This window comes from Vombatus ursinus, unplaced genomic scaffold (assembly GCF_900497805.2).
Source record: "Vombatus ursinus unplaced genomic scaffold, bare-nosed wombat genome assembly UNPS02014802.1, whole genome shotgun sequence".
Taxonomy (NCBI): Eukaryota; Metazoa; Chordata; class Mammalia; order Diprotodontia; family Vombatidae; genus Vombatus; species Vombatus ursinus.
In genome coordinates, this window is record NW_020954580.1 from 32,831,520 (window position 1) to 32,856,391 (window position 24,872).

Below are 24,872 nucleotides of genomic sequence, written 5' to 3' on the forward strand. Positions count from 1 at the left end.
AATATTAAAGAACATTAAGAGAATATGTGTAGGAGGGATAAGTACAAGGGCATTAATAATACCTTGTATTTCTACAGTACTTTCATTAGAAAGTTCAATTATTTCTTTATCATTTTTCCAGAGGACTAAGTTTTACATGAATAAGAAAATATTTTTGGCTGAGCATTTGCCTGTTATTTTAGAATCTGAACAAATGGGGTAATGGAATCATACATTTTGAGCTGTTAGGTTTCTTAAAGTTCACCTAATCCATCCCCTTCGTTTTTCTTATGAGTAAATTAGTCCCATTGAGATATAGTGCAATGGTATAGTGATGGCAAATAGCAATGGCAAGATTTGAATACAGGTCTTCTGGCTTGATTTTCTCATGCCTTTCAGGAAGTAGCAAGGTATAGTGTGTGGGGGGCAGGGGGAAATTGCCTTTTTGGAGGCAGAAACACTAGGTTCATATCCTTTCTCTATTTCTTACTTAAGGGCAAACTTGTCTTTGGGCAAGTTATTAAAAAAAAAAACTCTTTGGATTTCAACTTCATTACCTGTAAATTGGTTGGTTTCTTCTAAATGACTTATAATTAAGATAATGAATTTTAATTTCCTCTTCCATTAAAAAAATAGGTTGCACTTAATGGCATTCTTGTTGTAACACTGGGATTCCACAGTCTTATATTTTTTGTTTCTTCCATAGCTTTTCTTTAAGGAAAGGTGAACTTATTTTGTATCTGAAGAGTACTTCTTTACATGCAGCTTTCACTATTTTGGGGTGAAGATGTCAACTTTCTCTGTTTTGCAAAATCTTAATTTTAATAGTGCATGCATGTTTTTTTCCTTCTTCTGCTCCTAGTTATGTGACCTTGGGAAAGTCATTTAATATGAAGAGCTTCTGATTCCTGATTTATAAAATGAGATTAAACTTTCTCATGTCTTCCCTCTTTTAATTATTTCCCATTTATCCTGTAAGTTGCTTGTTTGTATGTATTTGCTAGTTACCTTCCCCATTAGATTGCAAGCTCCTCGTGGGCAAGGATTGTCTTATGCCTCTTTTTGTATCCCCAGAATTTAGCAAAGTGACTGGAATGTAGTAAGTTTTTTTTTTTAATATTTATTGAGTGACTGATTCTAAGGTCCCTTCTTGCTCCAAATCTATTTTACTATGATTCTCTGCTTGTTTTCCTATCCCAGATCTTCTAAGAGGTACTTTCTCCCTAACTTAATATATAGTTAGAAATTCTATTTTTTGCTTTGTGCCATAATATTGTTTTACTTTTGGTCAGAATCTGTGTTTTTATCAGTGTTGGGAACTCATTCAGTCATAAGGCAACAAGTATTTATTAAGCCTTGACTATATTCCAGGCACTATGCTAAGTGCTGAAGACACAAATAAAGGCAAAAATATATATATATTATCCTTGTCTTCCAAGAACTCTCATTTCTAATAACGAAGTAAATAACATGAAATTAACTATGTTTATACATGATATATACAGTGTAAATGGAAAGGAAGGGAAGGAGAAAGAGGAAGGAATAAGCATTTACATAGTACCTACTATGTGCCAGGCACTGTGCTAAGTATTTTATATTAATCTTCATAACCCTTTGAGGTAGATGCTATTGTTATCCTCATTTTAAAGTGGAGGAAACTGAGGCAAACAAAGGTCAAGTGACTTGCCCAGAGTCACACAGCTAATAAGTATTTGAGGATGGATTTGAACTTAGGTCTTCCTGATTCCAGGTCCAGTACTCTATACATTGAACCACCTTGCTGCCTCAGTAATGTACATACTTGATAGATAAATCCATAGACAGATAAATAGATTGATATAGAGCTATATATATCTGTCTACATATAGAAAAAGACAGAGAGAACATTCATAGATAAAAGGTGATCTCAGAGGGATCTCCTTTTGTAATTAAGATAATGAATCTCAATTTCATTGAGGGGAAGTATTCATAGTATACAAGCATATTGCCACTAATTTTTGGTCTTGCATATTTGCCTAGAGCACTCAAAGATTAAGTGCATGGTCACACAGCTAGATCTATGTCAGAGACAGACTTTGAAACCATGTCTTCCTGATTTCAAAATCTACTCTCAATCCATTACACGATACTGCCTTTCACACTCCAATAAACTCTCCTTAAAATGTTGATCAAAACTCTCTATATATCCATTTTTTAAAAATCTATTCAAGTATAAGGATTTATTGCTTGTGGACGGTTCTTTGTCTTTGCAAATGGTTGTTCCTTAGTATAAAAGCCCTCAGCGGCAATGGCCGTGTCCATTTAATTGACTTTTAAGTGCCCAGTATAGCTCCATGCACATTTAGGCACTTAAATGCTATTTGATAACGATGATGACCTAGGAAACCTACATAAGCAAGCTCTTCAAATGATCTCAACAGAAACAAGGGCACAAGAAATGGATCAATTTACAGCTCATTTAGAGGCTTCACAATATATAGGGATGTTTAGTTTAAGAAATCTCCAAGGACTCTTCAGGCTAATATGCTACCCTCTACCTAAAGTCAGCTGTTTGAAGGCATCTTAGACATTCTATACAACATCTAGGAAGAAAGTAGAAGCATTAAAGGGAATGCAATTCCATTCTTTATAGGATGCTTACTTAGACACTGATCCACGTACTGATCAGCTCTTATGATGTTTGTGTTGGCATTATTATTGTGACTGCCTGCCCAAGAAAGAACTTCCCAGGGCTGTTTGCGATCCTGCACTTTATTTATGTAGATGTATTATTTTCTCTCTTTCATTTTCTGAAAGGTGAGAGAAGGGGTTTGAAAGACAGTATGGAACATATTATTTAAGAGGCACCTTGGAGTTGTAGTTTCTTCCCATTAGGCCTCACAAGAGCTTTTTGACTAAAGGAGTGATCTGCACTTTGTAATTTTAATCATTACTAACAATAAAAAAAATGGTACAGAGAAGCATTTCAAGATCAAAGCAAAATATAACGACAACTTCAAAGACAGCTATGAAGGAACAGTTCTGAAAAAAAAGGATACCTCATGATGTGAACTCTCATTAAACTTTCTAAGAACATAGGTAAACAATCCTGGATCTGAAGTGACACTTGACAAATGTCTTTACCTGGTTAATAGGTCGGCTTTTGGTCCAATGTGCATTTCCTTCCTAGGACTTACACTCTGCTTGGAGACTATGTTTGTTTTTCCCTTTTCAAAATAGCTGTCTATTCTCCATTCTACAGTTCTTGTCCTACACAAATTTCCTCATTTATATAATTGTCTTGTGTGGTTATGGTGTCTTTGGAGAATTCTGAATTTATTGCTATGATTGTATCACTCCTGTACTGAAAAACTTTCTGGAGCTTCCCATTATCTAATAAATAAGGTGTAAGCTATTTATGCTAGCATTCAAGGTCTGACCTACCTCTCTAACCTTCATACATGCTATGTTTAAAAAAAACTGGATTGTTTTCATTGTCTTTGTACATTTCTTCTTGCCTCAATTTTTGCACATATTGTCAGTTGTGCTGGCATGGAATAGCCTTCTTCATCTCCAGACTGTTAGTAGAATATAAGCTCTTTGAGCTCAAGGACTATCTACTAACAACAACAATAATAATATTTGCTGTTGTAGTTATAATAATAATAATAGCATTTATATATCACCTACGATGTGCCAGGTACTATGCTAAGCATTTTTCAAATACTATCTAATATGATGTTCACAACAACACTAGGAATGAAGTGATATTATTATCCATATTTTACCATTGAAGAAACTGAAGCAAACAGAGGTTGAATGAGTTGTCCAAGGTTACACAGCTAATAAGTGCCTGAGGTAGATTCAAAGTCTTCTTCCCTGCTCCAGGATTAGCTCTCAAGCCAATGTGGCACCTAGATGCCTAATGGCAACAATAAATGATGATGATTATGATGATGATGAAAATAATAATAACAAAAAAACACTTTACAAATATTATAGCTTTTTTCCCCCTTTACAACAACCCTGGGATGTAGGTGCTATTATCATTTACATTTTACAAATGAGTAAACTGAGTCAGACAGAGAGTGCCACTTGTCAGGGTCACACAAATGTCTACTTAGTGTATCTCAGGTTTAATAGCCAGTAAACCTCTGAGCCTGTAGTTGAACTCATGTCTTCCTGAATGCATGTCCAGAACTCATTCTATCTACTTATTGAGCTAGAATCCCCAGCACCTAGCACAGTTCCTGGCCCACAAAATGTACACAATATATAAATGAATGTTAAATGATGAAGATATTTATGGTTTTCTAAGCTTAGTTAAAAAGTCATGAAAACTTCCCTAGTATCTTCCTCCACCCTACCACTTGCCAGGTGAAAATGATGTTTTCCTTCTCAAATTGAAACTCTGTTTTGTACTTATCATACCCTGTCCCTTGTATAATAATTATCTACTTGTATAATGTTTTCCCTTATAATATTATAAAGCACTGAAGGGCAGAATCTGTGTTGTTTTATATCTAAACATTGCTGATACCTAGGATAGTACCTTCTACATACTAGATACTTAATATTTGTTAAATTGAATTGCATTGAAGCAGATGATTTCATCCAGTACCCCTTTCTTTTTTTCTTTCTATCTATATTTCTTTCTTTTTTCCTTCATTCCCTCCATCCATCCTTCCTTTCTTCCTTCTTTCCACTGTCTTTAAGTACAATATGGGACATATACTGACCATGAATAAAATTAATATGTTTTCCTATGTCCAAAAGGCCATAAAGATGTGCATATCCTCTGATCCAGCAATACCACTGCCAGGTCTATATCCTAAAGGAAAAGGACCTATGTGTACAAAAATATTTATAGCACCTCTTTATGTGGTGGCTAAAAATTGGAAATGAAAAGGATGCCCATTAATTGGTGAGTGGCTAAACAAGCTGGGATATATGATTGTAATGGAATATTATTGTGCTATAAGAAGTGACAAACAGGATGATTAAAAAAAAAAACTTGGACTTACATGAACTGATGCATAGTGAAGTGAACAGAACAAGGAGAACACTATACACAGTAACAACAATATTGTTCTTTGAAGAGTTGTGAATGACAGCTATTCTCGGCAATACAGTGATCCAAGACAATCCCAAAGGACTAATGATGAAGCATACCATCTATTTCCAGAGAAAGAACTGATATTGATTGAATACAAACTGAAGCTTGCTATTTTTCACTCTATTTCTTTCATTTTTTTAAATTTTGTTCAAGTTTTCTTGTACAAAATGGCTAATATGAAAATGTTTTACATAAAATAATGTGTTGTCTCTGCTTTAAGAAGCTTAAAATCTATCTGGGAGACAAGAGATTATGTTTTTTTTTTAAATGTGATATAATGTCACAAATATACTAAAACTGCAATGCGTAATAGACTATTATAAGAACATAAGGTAGTTGCAAAGTGCTAGGCACCAACTAAGGAAGGAAGCATCATTTCTGACTGTGAGAGGTTTAGGACCCAATTCTTGTAGTAATACCAAGAGCAAGAATCATTAAAAGTGTACTAGTATATGAGGAACTTCAAGTGTCTATTGCTTAGTGCATTAATGAGTTAATGGAGGTTTCTGAGAAAATTGTTCCTCCTCTATGGTCATATTCACTTATGCTTGCAGGCATGGATCCTATTGGTCCAGAATGTTTTAGTTGCTAAGGAAACCATGAAGTTTCCATAGCAACCAAGTAGCATGCTTTCTGAGGCAAGTTTATTTGGGGGAAGTGTGCTCTGTATTCTAAAAAAGAATCCATAATATTCCAAGAGATACTGAGGGTAAGTACTATAGAAATTATGAAGGACAAAACAGAAAGGGACACAGATAATTCTGAGAAGGGGGTAGACCTGGGTTAAGTCACTTAGTGCCACCCATCTATCTTTAGTGCCATCCTCCATGTCCTATTTCTTTTTGAGCAATGCTCATAGATAGCTAGTTTTGCCTTCTAGTTACCCTTTCTTTAGATAGTAGCATGACCATAGGGGAACACAAAATTCCACATGCACAGGGGATTTGCAATAAGAAGTAGTTTAACCTATTGGCAAAGTTCAATTTCAAAGGACTCATTTTTCAATTTTTACTTGGCTATTTAGTATCTGTGTAACCTTGACAAAATCATTTATTCTCTGGGACTCAGTTTCTGCAACTGCAAAATGAGTGAAGGAGTTGGACTAGATTTCTAAGTTGACTTCTACCTCATTATCCTAGAAAATTACATAAAATTAATATATGTATATATGTGTTTGTATATATGTATATGCATATATGTATGTGTGTGTGTATATATATATAAAATGCTGATTGTGTATATATACTATATATATATATATGCTGATTGACTGAGAACTATATGCCTACAAGAATATTTCATCTCAAGAGTGGGAGGAAATCAACTTGTATAAGCACCCACTAAGAAAAAGAGAGTCAGAAGGAGTAGAGGAGTACCACTATATATCTGAAGAAAGGTTCAGAAGAGGACAAAGACTTCTTACTTTGAGGGATATCCATGTCCAAAGTCAGGGATATCCATGTCCAAAGTCAGGTATATATATTTGTAATTAAGGACCAGGGGTGGGGAACTTGCCACCTTGAGTCCACTTGTAGCCTTATAGGTCCTTGGGTGAGGCCTTTGACTTGGGTCCAAGTTTTACAGAACAAATCTTTTCATTAAGAGGATTTGTTCTGTGAAGTTTGGATTCAGTCAAAGGGCTGCACTTGAGGACCTAGGAGGCCACATGTGGCCTTGAGCCTGCAGGTTCTTCACCCCTGTAATATGGACAATTACTAAGATGTAAAGAAGGAAAGGTTACGAAACTGAAGAAGACTGAGTCAAAGCAACAATGGCAGCAACAATGTGTACTCGTTGTATGGACTTTAATGCTATTTATGTGGTTCCCGATCTGGGTTTCTCTCTCAGTGAACTATACTGAAAGGAAAATAAAAATAACTTCAAATGCTTATTACAAAAAATGTTCAATTTAGTCTCTCTTTGGGTGCACATGAAAACAGGCATGTGGATAGCTAGGTAGCTTAGTCAATAAACTGATGGACCTGCACCCAGGAAGACCTGAGTTCAAATTTGTTGTTCTTGTTCAAGTTGTTCAGTCATGTCTGACTCTTTATGATCCCAGGGATAATAGCATACCAGGCCCTTATCCTCCACTCTCTTAAATCTATCCAAGTTCATATTCATTGCTTCCATGACACTATCTCCATCTAATCCTCTGTTGTCCCCTTTTCCTTTTGCCTTCAAACTTTCCCAACATCAAGGTCTTTTCTAATGAGCCCCATCTTCTCATTATTTGGTCAAAATGTTTATACATTTAAATTTATCAGCATGTGGATCCTGATTCAGCTTCACTATTTGACCTTCCAATGAATAGCCTGAATTAATTTGTTTAAGTACTGACTGATTTGATCTCTTTGCTGTTCAAGGGACCCTCAAAAGTCTTCTCCACAATTCAAAAACATCAATTCAGAGGTGCTCAGCTTTCCCAGAATCCAACTTTCACAGTCATACATTGCTATTGGAAAAGCCATAACTTTGACTATATGGACCTGTTTATGTCTCTGTTTTTTAGTGCTGTCCAGATTTGCCATAGCATTCTTTCCAAGGAGCAAGCATCTTTTAATTTCATGGTTACAGTCATTGTCTGTAGTAATTGTTGAGCCCAAGATTATAAAATTGGGCACTGCTTCGACTTCTTGACCCTCTATTTGCCAAAAAGTGAAAAGACCAATTACCAAGATCCTAGGTTTTGTTTTATTTTTCTTTTGTTTTAATATATATTAAGCTTCAAATCAGCTTTTACACTCCACTCTTTCACCTTCCTCAAGAAGCTTCTTAATTCCTCTTGTGTGGGACAGAGACCACTACTCAAATTCAAAACAAAGACTTAGTGAAAACAGAAAGGAGTTTATTGCTTTCTCATGAGAAAGGGTACCGCCCCTCCTTGCCCTAATGTGGCCAACCAGGGAGGACTAATACAAGTTGGTTATAGAAAGCAAGGCTTATTTATACCCTAACATGAGTTCCTTCTCCCTAACCCCGTCTCCCTTATCCCACTGGTTGGGCTTCAGGGGGCACAATCTATTCACAGAAATCTTCCCCAGCAACAGAGAACAAAAGTAGTTACACAAGTCTGCCTGGAGACAAGAAAAGGTGGAAGGTCTTGCAAGGGTAAACAGTTTAGGTTGGGGATAGGGCTATTCTTTCTGCTATGTGCTTAAAAACAGGGTCTGGGTGGGGTTTGACAAGGTCAGAAGGGGGTGTGTTTCAACAATACAATTAAATTCCTTGAGAAGGCCATCTACAGCAGATGCCTCCAACTTCTCTCCTCCCACTCTTCTTACTATCTGGCTTCTGACCTTATCTCTCTCCAAATGATCAGTGATCTCCTAATTGCTGCCCTTTGTGAGAACTATTAACAAAAAGTTATTAACCCTTTGAGGAGGCTTCACTTCTGAGAGATCATCTCTCATACTCTTCACTTTCTGCAATCAGAGTGGTATTATATATAGATAGATAGATAGATAGATATAGATATATAGATATAGATATATAGATATACACATACACACATGCATACATACATACACTTATACATATACATATACACACATATATATACATACATACATATATACATATATATGTGTGTGTGTATGTGTATATATATATATATATGATATTGTTTTTGTTTCTCCTGGTAACCTTAATTCTGGCTTTTGATTCATCCAGCCTGGCATTTCACATGATGCACTCTGCGTATAAGTTCAAATTTAGCTTCAAACAATTATTAGCTATGTGACCCTGGGCAAGTCACTAAACATGTTTGCCACAGTTTCTTCATGCCATAAAGTGGGGATAATAACAGCATCTACCTCCCAGGGTTGTTGCGAGGATCAAATGAGATAATTGTAAAGTACTTGGCACAGTGCTTGACACAAAGTAGGTATTATGCAAACGTTAGCTATTATAATAATATTATTAAATAAATACTTCTTCCAGTTCCCTTCCATATACATAACATCCCTCGTCCTCATAGTGACCTCACCTCCTATGTCCCATTTCCTTCCTATGTTTTCTAAGTGATCAGATAAACTAATTCATGTCATATTATCAATTTATAATAATTACTTGATATGTTATCAACACCCCAGGTAAGGTAGACCCATTTAACATTACACTTTAATTTTGTAACTGGAAGAAATGATGTGTTGAAGCTCATTAATTGTATCCCAGAGAATCTAGGAGACCCTAGCCTTTCACTTGCTAGTAGACTCTTTTGTATAGTAGTGATAATGAGAGCTTTGAGTGGATAATGCTGGGAATTTTTGGACATTTGAGTAAGGAGTTTGAAGTGAAAGATAAAAGACAAATAGTAGTTAGCCTCCAAATAATATGTGTAGATGACTATGTAAATAGTGCTAAATTTGGGTTCTCTGTTAAGAATCTGGAATGGGAGAGAGAAAAAAAAAATTCTGTGAAGTGACATACAATAGCAAGGTGTCTGTGTTACCCTTGTCAAAGAGTCAGCTGAAGTTAATTTTTGTTGTTGTTGTTGTTCAGTTTTAGTTATGTTTTTCTGTTAGGTGCCTCATCACTCTGCAAATTGACTTGACCTTTGAATTTCTCACCTAGAAGTATACTTTGCTCCTTCAGTCCTTTCCTCTACTTGTCTAATTCCTCCCAGAAAGTTCATTTTAAGGAAAATATTCAGGCCAGTCAAGTCTTCATTCCTCTCTAAACTCTGTTCCTGTCTCTCTCTGGACTTCATACACCATGCCCCCAGGACAGGAGTTTTTTCTTCCTCCTCCCCCTTAAGTTTCCTTTTGTATACTATCTTCCTCAATTTGAATGTCAGCTCCCTGAGGGCAGGGGCTGATTTTCTTTGTAGTTCAATTAGCATTTTCAGTGTTTAAGGCGGAGTACAACACATAGTAAAAGCAAGGGCAGCTAAGTAGCTCAAGGTTAGAGTGCCTAGCCTGAAGTCAGGAAGATGAGGCTTCCTGAATTCAAATATGGTCTGGGACACTTACAAGTTGTGTGACCCTAGGCCAGTTACTTAGCCCTGTTTGTCTCAGTTCCTCTTCTGTAAAATAAGCTGGAGAGAGAAATGACAAACAACTCCAATATCTTTGCTAAGAAACCCCCAAACAGGGTCACAAAGAGTTGGGCACAGCTGAAAAAATGCTTGCTGACTTGACCTGGTTTATGTATTAAGTACGATAAGGAGAAGATTAAAAATTTAAAGAATACATTTTGTATTTCTTAGTATTGAGTTTTCTTTGCTTATCATTTGATTTAATAACAACTTTCTAATAAGGAAATGTGAATAGCATTACTTAAGAATAATAAATAGATGGAAATAAATAGATGGAAAAATTAGGAAATAGCAATTCTACATGGTCACTAATTCATCAGATAAATATACCACAGTTTACATTGTAAACTGAGCATAATTTCTTTAAAATTTATGTAGATGCCTGCTTGATGATCCATCCTGTTTTATCAACCACCCCCTTATTTTCAATAACAAATACATAGATATTTCCAGGACTTGATTATGGATATCAGTGAAAAATGGTTATTCTTGAGAAAGAAGCAGGTGGAGCAGGGACCTCTGAACAAACTTAGTTATATTTCATATGACTTACCAGAAAAATAAAACATATTAACATCAAATAGAATCTGTAGGAGGAAAAAATTCATAATTAGATTTTCCATTTACAGTGAGATCTGAGTCCCACAAGAACATCTAATCTACTTACCAAGAGTTCAAGTTCAAATGTCATTCATCATAAATACAACTGCCTGCCTGACTTCTAAGTACATGTAAACTGTAAGGGACTGGATAAATGTGAGGTATTATTATTTGTTTTCCAGTGTTTGAAAATACAATTCTTGCTTTTGAGTGAATAAAACAGGCAGTGTTCTACATAAAATGTTGACTCAAACACGTGGAAAGTTCCAGTATTCTTTAGGTCATAAACCAAATAACATTTTATAAAAATAAAAATTGAACTTTGAAGAAAAGAAAAAATAATCACTCCAAATGAAATGTGTAACCATTTTTATACCTGGTGAGAAATTTATACAGTGAAATCCAGATATTCCCTCCCTTCCCCTATATTGTTAGTCTATTAGAAACTGCAAAGGCTTTAAAATGAGGCAAAGTAGGAAAATGACTCACTGACAACCAATCATAGGAATCTTTTCTCTAGAAAACTCTCCTCAAGATGGATGATCAAGCTTTTTGAATCAAACCATCAGGCAAATACTGAAAACAATTTAAGCATTGTGACACTGACAATATGCTAGTTTATTTCTTGTCAAAATATTTGTTTATCAGCATGTGGACCCTGATTGCATAATGAAAAATAGTTTATTCATGATATCTCATTAAATGATAACAGAGAAAAAAACAGAGCTGCATGAGAAGACAAAAAAATGCACCCAGAAAATGATTACTGATAATTGTCAACAGTACAAAATTTTTTTTAGTACTAGTAGAGAAGTACTCAGTTAATTACCATATATTTTATACATACATGACAATTAGTAAAGATCATCCTAGTACATCTAGGTACTAGAACTTTAGATGATCTTCTAAAAGTCAGGATTAAACCAGTTAAACAAAGAAATTGAGTGTTTATTAAGGCATGATAATAAAGCTTTCTCCAAATGATGGGCATTTGGTTGAAATGAAAACTGAACAAAAAGAAATGTAGGAAGACAGGAAAAAGAAAGAAATCCCACCACCTGGAAAAATCTGTCAATGTTATTTTGTTTATTTGTTTCCCTTAGATAATTCTTTCTTCATTCAAGAAAGTATCTATGTCCTAGCCATGCTGCCTACTTATGTCTAATAACCACTCCCTTCACCCTTGCCTCTTTTCAAACCTTGTAAGTACAATAAATTGCCAGCCAAGAAACTATCCTTTCCCTATTTTAGTGGCGCCTTTCTGAGTATCTGCAAAGATGGAAAATCAATTATATTCATCTAATCAAACTGTTCTTTCACCTATAAAACACATCACTTGCCTTCATCTTTGAATGGCTCTCATATCTGTAGTGAAAATGAACCTAAGTATTAGGAAAAATGATAAGTATAGTAATGGCCAAGCCCTAGAAGCATTCAAAGTGTACTCCCTCCTCTAGTCCTGATTTGAAGAATATACCCAGAGGGTTCTTGGAGATATCCCAAAATGTATCTCTTTCCTGATTTCCTTTTGTACTATTTTGAAGGAGTCAGTCCACTGTGTACGTGGTGGGGGCAGAAGAGAATGGAAGGCTATCCTAGACTCTAAGGTTTTGACTTCTGGTTTAGAAGTGGATGAATCATTTAGGTGAATACAGGGCAGAACTTAGAGTAAGAAAGAGCTAAGTTCAGATACTATCCCAGACACTGACTTAGCTGTATGATTCTAGGTAAGTCAGTTAGACTCTCAGCCTCAGTTTCCTCATCTATAACATAGGGATAATAACCATCTACTTCACAGTGTTATTGTAAGGATCAAATGAGATAACATGAAAAGTGCTTCATATGCACTTTATAAATGCTAAGCAATGGTGAGGATGCCCTTCCCTAGCTGGCCAAGCCTCCCATTCTGTGTTCCCTTTGGAATTTCCAATTAAACCATATAGGCTTCCCTTATTTATGTCAATGAAAGGGCCTGAAGTTTTTAGTACTTGCTAGTCTATCTAATTCTCTCTCTCTCTCTCTCTCCCTCTCTCTCTCTTTAAATCTCATTTAATCTCAGTAAAGGACCCTAGCAAGAGAAGAAGAGAAGGAAAAAGAAAAGAGGATGGGATAGTAGGGGAGGTACCAAATCCCACCAGCCTACCAATGTCCTTGTTTCTGTTCTTCTCTTCACTATAACAGTAGTATATATCAATATACCTTTCTAGAGAGGGAAGGAAAATCTTATTTGGGATGCTGATAAATGACATGGTTTTACTGACTTACTTCAGTGTTTGTAAATATGCCTTTGACCCTTTGGAGTTAAGGTGAACTATGGGAAAATGTATGTAATTGAATGAGCTCGGTATCAAGTTACAGATGTCCCTGTTTTCATGATAGATTTTTAATAAGAGTGAACACAAAAATGTCAAAATAATTTTTTCTTATTCTGCTTTAAAAAAGACATGCATAAGAACAGATGTGAGTTGGTTTTGCTCAGACTATAGAAACATCTTATGTTAGCAGAAAGATTGCTAAAAACCTACTCTCCAACATCTATACTCTATGAATATGAGCAGTTTTCCTTTTTGCCTACCTACTCCCAATAAATAGCACTAAAGTTGCCTGTTTCCATAAGTATACACCCCCACTTAAAAAAATGGAAATTTTTTTTATCACTTTTTAAGAGGTATGTCAAACATACCCAACATATACTGTGTTTATATGTTTTGACAATAGTAATATGACTATTGAGTGGTACGTGAGTACCAGTGAAGACCCCTCAGGACATGACCGCCCCCTTTAGTTGCGTAAACAGAAATTCCTGAACTATAGTGTATCCTGTTTATCTCATCCTCTAGCTATATGACTTTGTGTAGAAGACTGTTGAAAAGGGGAACATGCTGCAATTTCTGTACTCCTTTGTTCTCTTCGTTGCTCGGGAAGATTCATGTGAATAGATTGTGCTCTTGAGACTCAGCCAATGGGCCAACAGGAAGGGGGTTAGGGTGGGCTATTGTGCTATAGTCTTTATAAACCTATTTTGAACAAAGCACTCTTGCACTCTTTTGCTGGCGCCATCTTAGGCTACACAGGAGTGTCCTTTCTCGAGAAAGCCAATAAAATAACTTTCCTTTTTGCAAATTCTTGTCAAGACTCTAATTCAAATTTTGAGTAGGTGGTCTCTATCCCACACAATTTATCAATAATATAAATAATCATTTGTATAATTATGGTAACCAGGATCCCTGAATGCTTTGTGACTAAGAATAAGTTAAGAAAATGAGAAATACTAAATAGAGATGGATTTAAATTTTGGCAAGGACTAGTAATCAAGTCCTCAGAGAAATACAATTCTATAAATGTGAGGGGAAAAGGTATATAAAAGATCCTTCCCTAAATGGTATCATTTTAATTCAAGAAATACCATTCAAGTCCTTTGAGCAACAGCTGCCAGGCCTAAAAACATATTGATCTCAAATGAATAGGGATCTCTCAGTTTCTCTAGCTGAATTCATTTCTAACTGTGATATCAATTATACTATGAGAACATCTTCTGAATGGTAGAGTCAGAGATATTTTCAATTAAAATATATATTACAATTTATTATGGTCATTGATTATACTATTACAGTACAATCCCCTTGATATTATCTCAACCTTAGTCATAAGGCAGCAGACATATTCCTAAATGTTAACAAACTTTCAAAATATATTAAGTATTTAGACCTCCAGGAGTAAAAATGGAGGAGTAAATAGTAAATCACTGTAACTCTCCTATATCCACCTCCAAACAATGATAAAATAGCTGCCCTAAACAAATCCTGGAAGAGCAAAACAAATGAAAGGGTGGAGTGAAATAATCTTTGAGCCCAGGAAACTTGGAAGATTGGCAGGAAAAGTCTGTCTCACACTGATAAAAAGGAAGCATGTCCAGGGCAGGAAGCATCCCAGCATGCCAGGAGCAAGTCCCATCTAATTGATCCAGTGGGAAATTCTGAACTACAGTGTGGTAGAACAGGCAAACCAAATTCTAGGTCCCTCAGCGCCTCAGCATAGCCAGGGGATCAGGCAGACTCCAGTTCTGAGAACCACCATGTACTTCAACATAGCCCTGGGCAAACAAGCAGCCTCTAGTGGCCAGAGTGCCACATCTTTCAGTGTATCCACAGTAAAACATAGAAACACCCCACCAGGTTCAGCACACACCAGATACACCACTAGGATGCCTGATTAGTACCAGGTAAGCTGCCAGATCCCTAAGTCCTCCAGCTGCACTAACCACTGACCATCACACCCCTTCAGCACAGTATCAGACATGAAGGTCCCCTTTGGGCTTCAAGGCAACATCAGTGCAGCACCAGGTAAACAGCCAAGGCCTTCAACCCCTACACAAGAAGCCTGAGACTGACCCTTCCATTCTGAGAGAAGAGTGCAAATTTAAAAGAAAGGAAAAAAGGTCAAAAAATGAGCAAACAACAATAAAAATAATCCGACCAAAGAAAGTTATTATGGTGATAGGGAAGATCAAGACACAGACTCAGAAGAGGACAACAGTGTCAAAACACTGTGGGCAAAGCACTAAAGGAAAATGGAAATGGTTTCAAGCGCAGGAAGAATAATTGAGTTACCTGAAAGCCATGATCAAAAGGAAGGCATGGACAGCATCTTTTGAGAAATTATCAAGGAAAGCTGCCCTGATATCCTGGAACCAGAGGTCAAAATTGGCATTGCAAGAATCCACCAATCACCTAAGGAAAGAGATCTCCAAGTAAAAACACCAAGGAAATTACAGATTATAGAACCATCAGGTCAAGGAAAAAAATGTTGTAAGTGGCCAGAAAGAAACAATTCAAATATCAGGGAGCCACAATCAAGATTACACAGGACTTAGCAGCTGCAACAATAAAAGATCAGAGATCACAGAACATGGCATTCCAAAAGGCAAAGGACCTAGGGCAACAACCAAGGATCATTTACCCAGCTAAATTAAGCATAATAGTTCAAGGGGAAAAAATGGTCATTCCATGAAATGAAAGGATTTCAAGCTTTCACAAGGAGAAGACAAGAATGAAACCAAAATTTTGATCTCCAATATCAATACCCAAAACAAGCATAAACATGTAAAATGGGAAAATAAAACATAAGGGATTCAATGGATCTAAACTGTTTGCATCCTTGCATGGGAAGATAATACTTATAATTCTTAAAAATTATATCACTAATAGTACAGCTAGAAGGAATATACATAAACAAAGGGTACAGGTATAATGTGAATTTGAGGGAATGGCATAAAAATGACTAAGGGATGAGAATGAGGAGTGCACTGGGTGCAGAATGAAGGGAGAGTTAAAATGGGATAAAGAAAGACCTATTATAGTGGAGAAGATGATGGGAGGGTGGGCGATGAGTATCACTTGAACCTTACTCTCCTCAGTATTGATTCAAAGAGGGAATGATATTCACAATCAGTTGAATATAGAAATCTATTTTACCCAACAGGAAAGCAGGAGGGGAAAAGATTAAGTAAAGGGGAAAAGGGCTGACAGAAGGGAGAGCAGTTCAGGGGAGGTGATAGACAGAAACAAAGCACTGGTGAGGAGGGAAAGGGTAAAAGGAGAGAGAGTACAAACAAGAAGAAGAATGGAATAGAGGGAAATATAGAGTTAATAATCATAATGATGAATGTGAATGGGATGAACTTTCCCACAAAACAGAAGCAGATAGCAGAGTGGATCAGGAACCAGAATCCTACAATATGTTGTTTATGAGAAACACACTTGAAGCAGAGAGAAACACACAAAGTAAAGGTAAGAGTTGGAGCAGAATCTAATGTGCTTCAGCTGAAAAAAAAGAACAGGAGTAGCAATCCTGGTCTCAGACAAAGTTAAAACAAAAATAGATCTAATGAAGAGAGATAAGGAAGGAAACTACATCTTGCTAAAAGGTACCTTGACAAAGGAGCAATATCAATACTAAACCTATATGCACCAAGTGGTATAGTATCCAAATTCTTAAAAGAGAAGTTAGGTGAATTACAGGAAGAAACAGAGAGCAAAACTGTACTAGTAGGGACCCTCAAATGCCTCCTCTCAGAACTCATTAAATTCAATAAAAAAGAAACAAGAAAGAAACTAAGCAGGTAAACAGAATATTAGTAAAGTTAGATATAACAGAACTTTGGATCAAATTAAATGGAAACAGAAAGAATATACCTTTTTCTCAACAGCACATAGCACCTACACAAAAATTGCCCATGTATTAGAGAATTAAAACAAAAAAAATTAAATGTAGAAAGGCAGAAATATGAAATGTATTTTTATCATAATGCAATTGAAGTTACATTTAATAAAGGCCAGTGAAAAGACAGATAAAAAATTAATTAGAAACTAAATAATCCAATCCTTAAGAATAAGTAGGTCAAAGAACAATTCAGAGAAACAATCAATAATTTCATTAAAGAGAATGAAAACAATGAGACAACATACCAAAATTATGGGATGCCGCCAAAGTACTTAGGCAAAAATTTATTTCTCTAAATTCTTACATCAACAAAATAGAAAAACAGATCAATTAATTGGGCACACAACTTAAAAAAAACAACAGAAAAAAAGAACAAATTTAAAATCACCAAATGAGCACCAAATTGGAAATCCTAAAAATCAAGGGTGAGATGAATACCATTGAAAGTAGCAAACAGCTGAGATTCTTAAAATCTAGCCACTGCTCAGATTCCTAAAATCCAGCCCCTGCTCAGATTGTTAAAATCTAGCCACTGCTGGATTCTTATAATCTAGCCACTGCTTACTCATGTTCAGACTCCTTAAGAGTCTGCCCAATATGACAATGTTCTAATAAACCTTGTCTTTGGCTGAAAAAAAAAAGAAAGTAGTAAACAAACAAAGAAACAATAACAACAACAACAAAAACTATTGAGCTAATAAATAAATCTAGGAGCTGGTTTTATGAAAAACAATCAGTAAGATAGATGAGCCATTGGTCAAACTGATTAAAAAAAGAAAGAAAAAAAAACAAATATCCAGTATCAAAAATGAAAAGGGTAAAAACACCACTAAGGAAGAAGAAATTAATGCAATCATTAGGAGCTATTTTTCCCAATTGTATGCCAATAAATCTGACAATCTGAACAAAATTAATGAATATTTACAAAAATATAAATTGCCCAGGTCAACAAGAGAGGAAGAAAAATACTTAAATAACTCCATTTTAGAAAAAGAAATTGAAGAAGCCATCAATGAACTCCCTAAGAAAAAAAACCCCAGGGCCAAATGGGTTCACAAGTATGTTTTATCAAACATTTAAAGAACAATTAATTTCAGTACTATATAAACTATTGGAAAAATGGGCTAAGAAGGAGTCCTACCAAACTCTTTTTATGACACAAATATGTTTCTGATACCTAAACTGGGAAGACCTAATATAGAGAAAGAATGTTATAGAACAGTTTCCCTAATGAATATCAATACAATAATTTTGAACAAAATACTAGCAAAGTGATTACAGCAACATATCACAAGAATTATACACTTTAACCAGATGGGATTTTTACCAGAAAAGTAGGGTTGGTTCATATTAGGAAACCTATCAGCATAATTGACCATATTAATAACAAAAGCAATAGAAATCACATGATTATCTCAATAGATGCTGAAAAACGCTTTTTACACAATACAGAACCCATTTTTGTTAAAAACACTAGAGAGCATGGGAATAAAGGGAACATTTCTTAAAATAATAAGCAGCATCTATCTAAAATCATCAGTAACCACTATCTATAATGGGGATAAGCTAGAAGCCTTCCCAATAAAATCAGGGTTGAAGCAATGATGCCCATTATCACAACTATTATTCAATATAGTCCTAGAAAGGTTAGCTATAGCAATAAGAGAAGAAAAAGAAATCGAAGGAATTAGAATAGGCAATGAGGAAACAAAACTATCACTCTTTGCAGATGATATGATGGTCTACTTAGAGAACTCTTGAGAATCAACTAAAAAAAACTACTTGAAATAATTAACAACTTTAGCAAGGTTGCAGGATATAAGACAAACCCATGTAAATCATCCAGCAGCAAGAGATAGAAAGAGAAATTCCAACTAAATAACTGGTAAACAAAATAAAATACTTGGGAGCCAACCTGCCAAGACAAACCCAGGAATTATGTGAACACAGTTACAAAATGCTTTATACACAAATAAAGTCAGACCCAAACAATTGGAAAAAAAAATATCAATTGCTCATGGGTAGGCCAAAATAATATAATTAAAAAAATGACAATTCTACCTGAACAAATTTGCTTATTCAGTGCCATACTGATCAAACTATCAAAGAATTATTTGATAGAGCTAGAAAAAATAAGAAAAAAATTCACTGGAATAACAAAAGGTCAAGAAAATCAAGGGAATTAATAAAAAAATACAAAAGAAATTAATAAAAATATACAACGGCCTAGCAATACCAGATTTTAAACTATGTTATAGGGGCGAGGCCAAGGTGGCAGAGTAAAAGCAGTGACTTGTTGAACTCTCCCCCAAACCCCTCCAAATACCTGTAAAAAATTGCTCTAAACAAATTCTAAAGCAGCAGAACCCACAAAAAGACAAAGTGAAACAAATTTCCAGCCCAAGACAACCTGGATGGTTGATTGGAAAGGTAGATAGATAAGATAGATAGATAGATAGATAGATAGATAGATAGATAGATAGATAGATAGAGGGCAGAGGGTGAGTTGAAGATGAAGGGGTGATATCTGAAGAATAAAATGAAGGGGTGAGAGAGGATTATATGGAGAGAAGGAGAAAGGGAGAGGTAGAATGGGATAAATTATCTCACATAAAACAGACAAGAAAAGGCTTTTAAAGTGGAGGGGAAATGGGGAAAGTGAGAGAGAATAAGTGAATCTTATTCTCATTGGATTTGGCTTAAGGAAAGAATAACATACACACTCAATTGGGTATGGAAATCTATCTTACCCTACAGGAAAGTAGGGGAGGAAGGGGACAAGAGATCAGGAGGATGTTAGAGGGGAGGGCAGATTGGGGAGGGGGTAATCATAAGTAAACTCTTCTAAGGAAGGACAAGGTCAAAAGAGAGAATAGAACAAATGGGGGGTAGGATAGGATGAAGGGAAATATACTTAGTTTTTCACAACTTGACTACTATGGAAGTGTTTTGCATGACTACAGATGTATAATCTGTATAAAAAAAACACTATGTTATAAAACAGTCATCATAAATATATATATGGTGCTAGATAAGAAATGAAGTGGTGAATTGGTGAAATATGTTGTTGTTGTTTGTCCCTCCTGCCTGAAGAGGACTATGGAATCAGGATGACATGACTTACAAGTAAATTGGATTTAAATGGTAGGTCTGTTTCTCCTCTGGAGCCATCAATCAGTGGAATAGATTAGGTATAGAAGACACATTAGTCAATGACCATAGTAACCTATTGTTTGATAAACCCAAGCCTTTGGGATGAGAACTCACTATTTGACAAAAACTACTGGGAAAATTGGAATACAATAGGGCACAAACTAGGTATAGACCAACATCTCACCCCCCTATACCAAGATAAGGTAAAAAAACTGGGTGACGATTTAGACATAAAGAGTGACACCATAAACCAATTAGAAGAACAAGAAATAGTCTAGGTTAAAATTCTTGCAGTTCCCAACTATAAGAGCATATGTGAATTTCAGTTGAAATTATGAGTATTAAATATATTGCCAACATTAAACACTCATTATCATCATCATCATCATCATCATCATTATATCTGCTGCTACTTACTGCATCCACTACTATTGCTACTACCATATTTATTACTACCCTCACTCTGGTGGTTCAGGTCCAAAGCAAACTGTCTTCTGACATTAAATATGAAAAGACAATAGATCATGAATATGATCATATTCTTTTGCTTCTAAGGTGGCTCATAAAAACTTTGAAAATTATTTTGACCATAGGAGAGTTAGCTGGGTATTTAAGGGAGTAAAATACTTAGGACTCTCTCCCTGGATCAGCTCTTTGAGAACATCCAGAAGTGAATTATTTGTTTGACTTGTTTAAGAGGACATTGATATCCAAAATGTTTTTAACTGTGGCCTCAGGAGAAGAGATTAACTATAATATGTATAACATAGTGTAACAAATATGAGAATTCCTCAAAGAATACCTACTGATTAATATATTTGCTTCAGTACAATTAAAGGATTTAATGCATACCATACATCAAAGGGCTTTTTATTAAAAAAAAAACTATTTCTACTCATGTTCCACAGTGTTGAGCAATAGTATATTTATATAGCACTTTATGAATTAAAATACTTTTTTATTATTTATTCACCTAATAACCCCTTGAGATAGATCAGTGCTAAAATTCCCAACTTTAGTTTCCCTAATAGTGATGGGGTTTTTGAATATATAAATCTAGATAAACTTCACTTGACCTTAACTTAATCATCTTGTTGGTTTTGCTGATTGATAGTAAAAATGAATATAGAAATGATGGATTTGTGATTTATGAAGAGGCTAACATTTCTTCCTTAGGGGATGGTGGTCGGGATGGTGTGTATCACCTTACAAACAAAATATGATTAGATTGTTGCCAATAATGATAGTGGTCATGTTAGCTGGATAGAAACAAACCTATATTTTAAAAGAGAACAATGCTTTGCTTTCTTTTCCCACTGGTATGTCTATAATCTTAGATTTCATTATCACACACTTTGGGATAATTCTCTGACAATCTTTAGATGGTAATATGTAATATTAGTCAATCACTCAATCAATTAATCAATCCACAATCTTTTATTAAGCACCCACTATGAACCAAGCACTCTTCTAGGTCCTGGGGATATCAGTACAAAAATTGCAAAAGAAAATCTTTTTGAAAAGACTTTATATTGTTCATGCTAATTTTATTCAGTCTTTGGGTGACATGAGTTGATATTAAATTGGAATAACAATAAATCAGTTTATCATGATTAAATTTATTTCTATTAATATTATAATGATAAATGCTTGAGAGCTTTTATATTTTCTGGGATCAAGAATAAACAAAAAGAAAAGTAACTCAGTAACCTTTTATTCCATCCTCCTCTCAACTCCTTTGATATCCATCTTAAATTTTATTAAATCTCACATGTCTTCTTCAGATCTAGCCATACTTCTTTTCATAGTATAATTCCCAAACTGATTTTTTTTATTCCAAGAGAAAGCATTTACATATATCAGTATTAAATTTTATTACATTGGTTTTGACTCAATCTTCTGGCTTGTTGAGATCTTTTTTGGATCCTTACACCTTTATCCAATTTATTAGATCTCTCCACCAGCTTTGTTGCCCTTATAAATTTATTGTTTTTCATCTAAGTCTTTATCCAAATCATTGGTATAATGTACTTCTATTTATTTACTTCCTTGGGGAGGAAGGAAGGATGGAAGGAAGGAAGGAAGAGGGTTCTCCCTTCAGGATGCTACAACCCTTGCTATTCTCTCTATTGGAGTCAACTCCTAAACTCATATGACCAAGAGAAGACCTATGAATTCTCTGTGTCTCCTCAAAGATACTTCCATATTATTACTCCAATGCCATCAAGGATTTTCTTCTTTTCAAAATACATTAAATGATGATATCCATCTTTATGTACACTACTAAATTCCATATCATTTTCTCTACATTTTCAATAACATCAGTACCATAATCATTTTCTTATTCTCTACCTTATCCCATTTAAGCTGATGACCTTTCTAGAAATTTAAGCACATAATTCCTCAGTCTCCTTAATTCCAGTGGCCTCTTTGCTCAACATTAGCTACATACCATCATGGTCACAGCTAAGGTTTAGCTCTCAAAATGAGAAAAGCTCAAAAACCTGGAATTTGATAGGTTATAGAAACAGAATAGACATAATCTGTCTTGATTATTTTTTAATTCTTTTTTTTTACATAGCATACATTTTCATAGGCCCATTAGTAGCACTACCACTATAATAACAAAAAGAGGTGTGTAAAACCAACAAAGCAAATTTCACAAGATCACAAGACCCAATTAAAAAAAAATCAACCATCCTATTATAATTCTATCTAGACTCCTCTTTGCTGCCAAATTCCCAGAATTATTGTCTGTCTAGGACTTCTTAAATTTTTTTTCCACTCATAGCTCCTTCAGTGCCTCTTAAACTGTGGGTTGTGACCTCACATAAGGGCATAACCCACAATTTAAAAAGCACTGTACTAAATTCCTTTACCTCTTCAACAGCAGCTCTTTATTCAAACCTTTTTCATCAGATTTCTGTATCAATTACAAAACCAAAAAAACTATTCTCAGAGATCCAACAGTGACTTCATACTCACCAATTATATGGTCTTTTTTTTTCAGTATTCCCACTTCTTGACCTCTCTGAAGATTTTGACACTCATATAACTCTTCTTATTAAATAAAAAATACAGTTATTTTGCCTTTCAGAGCTTACAATATACATAAACAAAACACCCCTTTGAAGATAACTAGAGATCATAAGGTGCCTATTTTCAAATTTTAAAAAGTAAAAGTTCTGTAAAGAATTTAATGAGATTCTCCAAATTAAATCAATCTATATTTTACTACTGAGCAAATTTAAGTCAAAAGTTGGAACTGGGAAAGAGCAAAATTCATCTAGTACAACTGAAAAAACTAGTTGCTTCTGGATGTATGTCTGGGGTCCAATCTCAAATTTTTCTCTTATTATCTATGCTACCTTGGGAAAGTTATTGGATCAGTTTTTTGACTACTCAGACACCTCATATGTTTTTATTATACCTGCTTTCTTAGAGAAGAGAATCAGAAGACCCTGAACATGGTGAATGTCAAATGAGAAGCAAAAACAAAACAAACAAATGAATAAAAGAGGTTGGAGGGGTAAATGGATGAATGAGATAGATTCATAGATGAATAGATACATAAATAAAATAACAAGTGTGAAGCAACAATGGAACAACAGGGACAGCAAGGTGGGACAGTGGATAGAGTGCCAGACCTGGAGTCAGAAAGATTCATCTTCATGAGTTCAAATCTGGCCTCAGACACATACTAGCTGTGTGACTCTGCCCAAGTCCCTTAATCCTATTTGCCTCAGTTCCTCATCTGTAAAATGAGTTGGAGAAAGAAATGGCAAATCACTCCATTATCTTTGGCAGGAAAACCCCAAATGAGGTCACAAAACAGAAGCTGGACAGAACTGAAACTACTGCACAAATGAAGGACAACATGACATATTGGATAATATATTCAGTTTGAAGTAAGAATGAATTGAATTCAAATCCTGCCTCAGTTACTTAATATATGTGTGACCCTTGGTAAGTCAGTTAACCTCTCTGGGTCTCAGTTTCCTCATCTCTAAAAGAAGGGGAGTTATACTTGATAGCCTCAACAACCTCTTCCAGCTATAAATTTATGATCTGACAACCATAAGTAGAGGTTACAGATGTATCAGTCACTTAGGAACTCTCTAGTAAGAGTAAAATTCAAAATAAAAGCAAAATTAGGAAATTCTACTCAGCAGTTACTGCAAATCTGACTCAACCTCTTTAAAAAAAAAGTGTCAACTTCTAAAAATTGTAAACGGATAAAAGTTAAAAAAATTGTCAGACTTTAGAATCCTCTAGTTACTAGGATTCCCACAGCCTCAGTCACACACATTCCAAGATTATAGGGAATTATTGGAAGATATTGTAAAGAACATTTCTATTTTCTATGTCATAGTTCCTTGACAATTCAATATCAACAAACCCCTCTATTTTTCTGTTCTCAATACATTGGCAGCTTGAATCATAGCCTGATTGAGATTTCCCCAGGGACATACAGAGAGAAATCTACCCAGCAATAACATACCATTCCTTCACCATCCCATTTTAGCTAAACACCAAAGCCACACTAAACACCAAAAATTTCAAGTGAAAAAATGTTTGTCAAATACTAGAAAGGAAGATTCCAAAAGAATGGAGATAATGTGGTACAGTGGAAAGAGAACTGCATTTGGAATCTGAAGACCTGGGTTCAAATCCAGTACAGATAGTGTCTAGGCAAGCCAGCAGGAGGTACCTAGCCACAGCACAGACCATTAATTGAGGACCCTTGGATTAGCAGGCCAGAAGCACAGCAGGCCAGGTGTGAGG